Below are 9299 nucleotides of genomic sequence, written 5' to 3'. Positions count from 1 at the left end.
CAGCTAACATTAGAAATGCTGTTAACGCAGAACAAGCAGTGGGCTTGGCCTCTTCATTTCAGGGCTGGAACATGAAGGGCCCTTGCTTGGTAAAGACAGGATTTACTCCACTACGTAGAACTAGTCAAATACAGAAATATTGTATATCAGACTGAGTTTTCGCAGCTTTGAAGGCAAGAAATGAAAAAAAGTCATCTATGCTGGTCCTAGCTTTAAAAGATTTTGTGGAGGGCCGGCCCGGTGGCGCACTGGAGAGTGCGCCGCTTGGGAGCGCGGCGGCGCTCTCACCGAGGGTTCGGATCCCATGTGGAGACCGGTTCCCGCTCACTGGCTGAGTGCGGTGCGGGCGCAACGAGGGTTGTGATCCCGTTGCTGGTCCCTGGTATGGGCGCGACACCAAGGGTTGCGATCCCGTTACCGGTCAGTAAAAAAGACAAAAAGGGAAAAAAAAAAAAAAAAGATTTTGTGGAAAGTTCTTCAAGCTTTGATATAGAATCTCTTTTCAAAGTAAATATTTCAGACTACTGAAATATGTTGTTGCTTTCATCCCATTCTGGTTTTTCATTAGGAGCTTTCAAAAAATGTGATGCGATTTATTGCAGTGTTATTTGATTTGTGGTCATGGCTTTGCACAATTACTCTAAACTCTCTTGGTTGGCCTTAGTTGCAATTGCACCCTCCCCCCACCTCCTTTTACAAACAGGACGGGTAGCCAAAATGTCTCAGATGAAAAAAGTCCCAGTCTAAATGAAGCGTCAATAGAAAGTGCCAGGGCCGGAGCTCTTTCTTCTAGTTCTCATTTGAGAGAAAAGGGATATCTAATGAACCATCTTGGAAGTACACAGTCTTGCCCTCAGAGGAATGCTTTCCAATGCTTAGGATAGCATTCAGAATTTTAAAAATACTTTAAATAAATCCAAAGTGCTAATTAGTATTTTTGCTTTTGGTTTGTTTTTTATATCCACTGGCAAACCTAAAGGAACTTATGGATTTAGCTGGGAACTCATTTGAATAATAATCCCCCAAATTTTGCTCTTCTTTCTGCTCCCCCAAAAGCACTGGTGTCACACATTCCAGCCCTGGGTCTTCTACTTAATCTCTCTGAACTTCAGTTTCCTCATCTACAATAAATAAGTAAAATAAAAACAGAAAAACAGAGATAACAGAATGAATGTGCATCATTGAAGATAAATTCCTAATCAAAGGAAAAGCCCCAACACACAAACACCCCTCCACCCACCCCACTATCGTGTGGCCATGGGTGAGAGAACCTCGCACAGAGCAGGGGTGTGAGCAGCCCACCTTTGCTCAGCTTTTCTTTTACTCCTGGCTCATCACAGGGTCACCCGCTGACATCCACACTCCTTCCAGATAGAGTGCTGAAGGGGTTGAGAAAGAAACCAGCCATAACGTACTTGAACTAACTTTGTGCATCTCTTTAAGGAAATGTTTACAGAAATCAAGTTCATGTTCTTGAACCAAATGCAGCACCAACGAGGGCCCTCCCCCTGTAGGAGAGAAAGCAGAGTCCATGCCCGGGTATCCCTGAGCAGTCTCACTGCCTTCAGCTTTGCAGTGTCGGGGAAGCCCATCTCCCCCTACCAGGTCTCAGGGTTGTCACAGAACTAGATGAGATGATGCATGTGGACGTGTTCTGTCACTCTAAAACACTTTGCAAATACGGGGTTTATTATTATTCCACCGTACCTCTAGCACAGTAAGATGTTAAAACAACTCTGATTTGGTGCCGAGGGTGACTTTCCTGTTACGTATCGAATCAGGTTGTATGTATGCTGGTACAGGAAGTCTTGGATTAGCGTTTTTATTTTCATGGCATAATACCAAATTTGAAATAGATTGGGAAAACGCAAGACGCCTTTTCATTTCTGTAGCACTTTCTGTTTCACATATTGAATCTTAGAATTTGAGGATACCCTAAAATCCCTCATGCCTTGTTTAAACCCTCTCTAAAATATTCCTACCTGTAGTCTTCCAGCCTGGATAGGGGTCCATGGGAGGATGAGAAACCTTCCTACCATCTCAGAGGTCCATTCCCTCCATACATAGTTTGTACTGTTGGGAAGTGTTACTCTGTGCTCCAAGTTAAGATCTGTCTCCTTGAAACTATTTTTAAAATCTTATGGGATAAAATATTTTTTTCTAATAATAGTTATTCACATTTATTGTAGACAGGTTAGAAAATGTAAAAAAATATATAAAAAGGAAAAGAAAAATTACACATTACCACAACACCTCAAGATAACCACTGGCTTTTCTCTATTTTAGGTCTCTCTTTCACACCCTCTCTAAACTACATCATATTACACACACAACATTCTATCCTGCTATATTATTATTATTATTATTATTATTATTATTATTATTATTAGGCAAGGTATCTGAAGTAATTTCTTTAAAAACATGATTTTTCCTAGCATATCATTTAAATTTTTTCAAGCCTACAGCAAAGTTGAATTTTATGCTGAACAAGCCATATGTGTACCACCTAGATTCTACCATTACACTTTACTATGTAGGTTTCATGGTAAATCTAGTCATCTATACACCCCTCTAGCCATCCATTAATCCTTTTTGTCTTTTTAATGTATTTCAGATATTGTAGAATCACTACACTTCCTTCTAAATACTTCAGCATTCATATTTTAAACTAGAGCATAATATTAGTAAACACTTTCTTTTAAGGTAAAACCTACATACAATGAAATGCACAAATCTTAAGTGTGCATGCACTGAGTTTTGACAAATGTGACACCTGTGTAATCCAAAATTTTATGAAGATATAGAACATTATCATTACCCCTAGAAAACTCCTTATGTTCCTTTTCAATCAATCCCTGCTCACTCTCCCTCCTGCCCATAGATAGATTAGTTTTGCCTACTCTTGAACTTCATATCATTGGGATTGTATAGTACTACTCTTCTGTGTAAGGCTTATTCCTTTCAGCATAATATTTTTTGAGATTTATCAATTTTGCTGCATGTATTGATTGCTTGTTTCTTTTAATTGCTAGTTACTATTCCATTTTACGAATATAACAATTTATCCATTTTCCTATTGATGGACAATTGGCCTGAGTCCAGTTTTTGACTATTATGACTAAAGCTGCTATGAACATTCTTATACAGGTCATTTTTTGAATGTAAGTTTTTATTTCTCTTGGGTAAATACCTTGGAGTGGAATTACTGGGCCTAAGGTGGTATATGTTTAGTTTTTTAAAAACTGCCAAACTTTGGCAGTTCCAGTGGCAGTATATGAGAGTTCCAATTGTTCTACATTCTCGCCAATGTTTAGTGTTATAGTCTTTTAAATTATAGACATTCTGGTGAGTATGAGTATTTCCCCATATAATAATTAGATATAATATGCGTTCAATAAATGCTAGACATCTTCGTAATGGTTTCTTCCATTGCTTTTATATTTTAATATTTTTGTTTTGTTTGTTTTTACCAATTTCGTTTAGTGTTATAGTCTTTTAAATTATAGACATTCTGGTGAGTATGAGTATTTCCCCATATAATAATTAGATATAATATGTGTTCAATAAATGCTAGACATCTTCATAATGGTTTCTTCCATTGCTTTTATATTTTAATATTTTTGTTTTGTTTGTTTTTACCAATTTCAAGATCAATGAAATAGTCACTTATATCTTCTCGTAAATTTTGGCTTTTAAAAAAATGTTTAATCCATTAATCCATTCATATAATCTTCAAAAAATATTGGTTTTGTCTCTTCCATTTCCATAGGAGAATCTGCTCCCAAGTAAGTATCAAAGAATTCATGGGCATTTAAAACCATAAACAACAGCCAATAGTGTTAATAGTAGGCATTCTTTCTGACCCCTATCTAATAAAAATACCTCTAGAATTCTGTCATGATTTGGTTTGAGAGAGATATTCTTTATCATGTTAAGTACAAATTCTTTAATTCTTAGATTTCTAACAATTTCTTTTTTTGAATGAATAGTTAATTTTGCCAGATTTCTTTTGGCATAATCATATTATTTTCCTTCTTTAACTTGCTCATGTGACAGATAGCATTGGCCAATTTCCTGTTAGACCATTCTTGTATTCTGAAAATAAACAGTAACTGATTAAATAGTTCTTTAATGTACTGTTGGCTTTGATTTGTTGACATTTTAGTCAGAATTTTTGTTTTATTATTTATATCTGAATCCATCCTCTTATGGGGCATCTATTTTGTTTTACATACATGTCTTCTAAGTAGCATATAATTAGAATTTGATATCTGACACAGTCAGCACAATATATACTTTAGCTACTAATATTTTCTGTGGCTTTAGGCCCAGATTATATTAAATATTATTTTGAAATATTTTCCTTTCAAGAAATGTTTTATAAATTTTATTCATTTCAGGGATCACATTTCCATTGATCGTTAAGATTTAACTTTGTTTAAACAGTTTAGATGTTTACTGTTAGTCCTTTTGTACCACAATTTCTCCTATTTTTGAGCTATTTTTGACTCACATTTTGTTAGTTGGACTACATTTTCAAATAAGCTTTTCAAAAAGATGGTATATGTCTAGGTGATGTCATTCAGCAGCAGGGCAAGCAGTCCCTGGGTCAGAAAGCTCTAAAAGGCTGTAGCAGCTTGGAGTCTTATAACCACAAGACTCTATCTTACCAGTGGATAATGACTATCACTTTAGGTTTTGCAGGGTATGCAAAGCAGGCAGATTCTAAATAGTTAAAATTTTGCTCATTTGGGATATTTTAAAAATAATTGGATGCGTAAAAATTTGAATTTGGAGTCAGTGGGATTTTGAGCTAATGGGTCTCAGCTTGCAGTGAAGAGATAAATAACCTAGGAGCCAATATATGGAAGCCATCTTTGGCTCATTTACATAACAGTTTCTACTGGTTTTCCTGAACTAATTTTGTGAGGTCTGTATTCTTTGCTATGTGTGGCCACTGAAATCTCTGCTCAGTTATCTCAGTGGTCAGCTAATGATTAGACAGAGATTTACTTAAAGTCTGGAACCAGTAAGTCTTCCAGCTTTTGCTGAGGAACTCTGTGTGTGTGTTGAGGCATGCCTTCAATGCTCAGGCAGGCAGTTTACAACTCTGCCTTAGCCTTCACTTCCTGCTTGTGTAGAGTCTCAAGGACAGCCAGAGGTGAGAACTTAGGGCTTTCTCAGGCCTTTCCAGGGCATGTGCTCAGCCCTGAACATGTGCATGGGCTCTAGATTCCCAGAAATACGTCAGAGCTCTTCAACTGTCCCTATGGACATCTCATTCCCCAGGTTTCCCTGAGTGTTTTTGGTCAGCTTCTTATTTGCCACAACTTTTATTGCAACCTCAAGCAGCTGTGATGTTAAACAATTGCCACTGATTGTTTCCATAAACACCCCTGGAGAAATGACTATTTGCACTGACTGAGATTTGAATCAGGTCAAATAAAGACAAGCCCTGCAAGTGAGGATTTCCAGGGAACTGCCACATAAGCCACATAAAAACAGTTTTTTATTCTCTGGGAATGACGCTCTGAACCCATTATCTTCCCTCCCATGGCTACTGGGCTGCTGATTCTTCCCATGTTTGTATGGCTGTTGGTTTTTAAGGCTACCATGGAGTTGGGGAGAGGGAAATAGGGCAAGTTGAAACACCACAAAGCTCACTGTTCTTAGATTTGGCCATTTTTCTTGAATAAGTACTCTTCATGTTATTGCAAGTCTCTGGCTAATTTCCAGAGCTCTGAAAAAGTTGATTTTGATGATTTTTGCAATTTTCTCATTGCTTCAATGGAGGAGCAGTTTTTCAAAGGTCCTTACCATTCCAACTGATGTCATTCTCATTTACTCTTGAACCCACTCCTATCAGGCTTTTGTCCATAGAAATCCACTAAGACAGCATTTTCAAATATTACCAGTGACTTCCACATTGGTAAATTCATTTCTCACCTTAATTGGCCTACTAGTAACATTTCAGTTTTCCTTTTGAAAACACTTTATTCACATTATCCTCTTTTTATTTGTTGTTGTTGTACACTGTGTTCTGTTTTTCTTCTACTTCACTGTCCACTCTTCTGTCTCTTTTGGTGACTATTTTTCATCTTCCAATCTTGAAATACCCAGATCTTAATCCTTGGATTTCTCTATCCATGCTCACTCTCTTAGTGATGTTTGGTCTTATGGCTTCAAATACCATCTACATGCTTATAACTTCCCAACTTATATCTCCAGCCTAGACTTCTCCCCTCAATTTGATAGTTGTATATCTGGTTGCCTACTTGACATGTCCACCTGGATATTTAATACACAACTCAAACTTCACATGTGTGTCCAAAACATGAATTGCAACTTCTCCCCTTGCCCTCACTGTACTTGTTCTTCCCATGGTCTTGCCCACTTCCGCGAATATCAACTCTATTCCCAGTTATTCAGACAAAAAACTTAGTCATTCCTGTATTCCCTATTTCTCTTGTGCCACATTTAATCTGTTGGCAAATTATGTTGACTCTGCCTTCAAGATTTATTCAGAAGCTTGTCACTTCTTACTGCCTCCATCGCCACTTTCCTGGCCCAAGATCACTATCTCTTGCCTTGACTATTGCAATAGCCTCCTAATTAATCTCCCTGCCTCTGCCCTTGCTTTCTCCTTCCAAAGTCTACTCTCAATAAAACAGCCAGAGTGATGCTTTATAAATCATATCAAGACACTACTCTGTCCCAAACTTTTCAATGTCTTTCCATCCCTCTTGGAGTAAAAGCCTAAGTTCTTTGAATGGTGTATGAAGTCTACATGGTATAGTACCCCCTATGCTGCTCTCATTTCCCAGCTTCCCCATCCCCACATTCTTCTCTAGTCACACCTTCCTCTGCCAATTCTGGGACATACCAAGCATGCTTCAGTTTTACAGCTTTTGAACTTGCCGTTTCTTCTGCCTGGCTCTTGCTCAAGATATCCTCATGGCTATTTCAGATTTTATATCAGTGAGCCTTTCCCTGGCCATCCTTTTAAAAAGTAAGCCCCCCCTCCCCTTTCCAAGCATTCTTTATCCTTCTTCTCAACTTTATTTTTCTTATTGTTCTTGTTACCATCTAAAATAATATATTGTTATCTAGACATTTATTAATCAGTCTCCCCCATCTAAAATGTGTGCTACCAGAGAGCAAGGATCTCTATTTTGCTTACTGCTTTGACTTCATTGTCTAGAGCAGTGCTCGGCACATAGTGGGTACTTAATAAATATTTGCTTTAAAGCCAGCTTTAAAAACACATGTCTGCAAGAAACTTGGATTATAGAAAATAAAACCCCCACCCTGCACTAATCTATGTCGGTCAGCCCCCTTTCTCATCAGCTTGCCAGGCAATGTAATTTTATCAACATGCACAGGTTAGTCCTTGATTTCAGCTAAGAGCAGGTGTCAGCCTCTGTACTGATTGGTCTCTGTGATAAAGATGTAGTTAGATAGTTTTGAGATAGTACTCTTTAGTACACACAGATAGTAATAGGAGCAACGGCTAGAACATGGGGAGCATGGCTGAGCTGTGCAGGGCCTGGGTTACTGTAAAGCACTCTCACCCCCGTCTCTCCTGCATTGTCTATGGACTGAACAATAACCTGCCATGTGCATATCTATGAACTTATTCACCTGTTGTTACAGTGACCAAAATATGAACTCATGTAAAATCATTGCCGAATTCTTATGGCCTTATAATCCAGAAAAAAAAGAGATTATTAATACTATTTTGTGTATATTCATATATATCAATACAGATATTCATTCCTCTATATTCATTGGCATTAATTTCCTGCATTTCAAATAACACCTTAAAATAATTTTGTTTTTGGAACATATCCGTTATTTAATTTGGTTCTTGGTAAGAAATTTAGAACACCAATTTGTGAGGATAAATTCCATTTGTCAGGGCAAACACAGATCACCAGGGAGCCCTGGAGCTGAGGAATAGCTTTGACTTTTGGTAAAAGTTGTGAGTCCACAGCTTTCTGATCAACCTCACACAACTCTGTAATCTAGTACTTCTCTTTTTCTGTGTCCAAGATCTCACTTTCCTGGTGTCTGGGCTTCCGCAGCTGCTGCTTCTTAGAGTACACATCAGTGAGATGTCTGGGGATTTTTACATTGCTGACATCACTTTTTGTAGAGGTGGCGATGGCAAATTTCTGGTGTGTTCTAAGCAGAGGAACTCGATTGAGGACCAGTGGTCCAGTCACCAGGAGCAAGCCACTGCTCGGCTGCTTCAAGAAAACCACCCTCTTGTCTCTCAGGTGCCCAGTGAAGATGATCAGAATGGCTCCAGGAGAGATGCTAGCTCACAGTTTTCTCACGTGCTGACTGCAGGATTTTTTGCCAGGGCTCAACAGCTCTGGAAGAACATCTTCATAGGATAACAACTAGGCATTTTTGTGATGTTTAACTGCCTGGGTACCACCATTCTTGTCACCACCAACTGGTTTTGTGATAGTAGCAAGAAACTTCTCCTTTTTCTTTTCAATCCTGGATTTATTTGCTGAGTATTTCCTCCTGTAGGTGGTCTTTCTGGAATACATAGCCGATTGGGAATATCTACCAATTCCTCTAAAGGGGATAGGGTTTCAGCTGCAGCGAGGCTTCCTCTTCTTGGGCTTGTTAGCCTTGAGGTTAGCCTTTTTAACCTTGCCACTGGCATCAGCCTTCTTGGCTTCAGGTTTCTTCTCCTTGGCATCTGGCTTCTCAGCTTTTTCATCCTCCACCTTACAAGAAAGGAAGCAGCAAAATAGTGGGTTTTTTTAAGTAAAGTAATAAACATTTTTTTAAATCAAAGAAAACACAAGAAAAATTTTACAATCACTCAGTCTCACTATTCAAGTGAGATCACTGCTAGCATTTTATAATTCTTTATGGTCTTTTGTTTATTGAAAGAATTTACTTTTTTCCACATAATCATAACTATACTGACTCATATTTTTCACTTAAAATATCATGGATGAAGGTTACATTTTCTAAGCACCTGTAAGTAGCCACAACAATCTGGGGGGACATAAAGATGAATTGGCAAACACTCACCAACCATTCTTTTTGAGGAAATCTGCATTGAGCAAATTGTTTTCACAGAGGCCATCTCTCTAGGACAAATGCTTAAGCCGAAGAGGCTGATAATTACCTCACAACCTGTACTGTATGGTTTGTAAAAGGGCATATAGTTTGCCATTAAAATTATAATTATATTGACCTCACATATGCAGGGGTAGGAGCCCAGGGGCTGAGCTTTTCCCATTTCTTACTCTTTCCTACTTTTAAGTGTGGCT

The 9299-nt window shown here is 38.2% G+C and overlaps 1 pseudogene; it reads right to left on the bottom strand.

The window, feature by feature from the left end:
- Positions 1-7879: 7879 nt before the first annotated feature.
- Positions 7880-8729, bottom strand: LOC103586974 (annotated as a pseudogene).
- Between the last annotated feature and the right edge of the window lie 570 nt (positions 8730-9299).

Source organism: Galeopterus variegatus, unplaced genomic scaffold, assembly GCF_000696425.1.
Source record: "Galeopterus variegatus unplaced genomic scaffold, G_variegatus-3.0.2 Scaffold402, whole genome shotgun sequence".
Lineage (NCBI taxonomy): Eukaryota > Metazoa > Chordata > Mammalia > Dermoptera > Cynocephalidae > Galeopterus > Galeopterus variegatus.
This window is presented reverse-complemented; position numbering and strand designations above follow the sequence as displayed.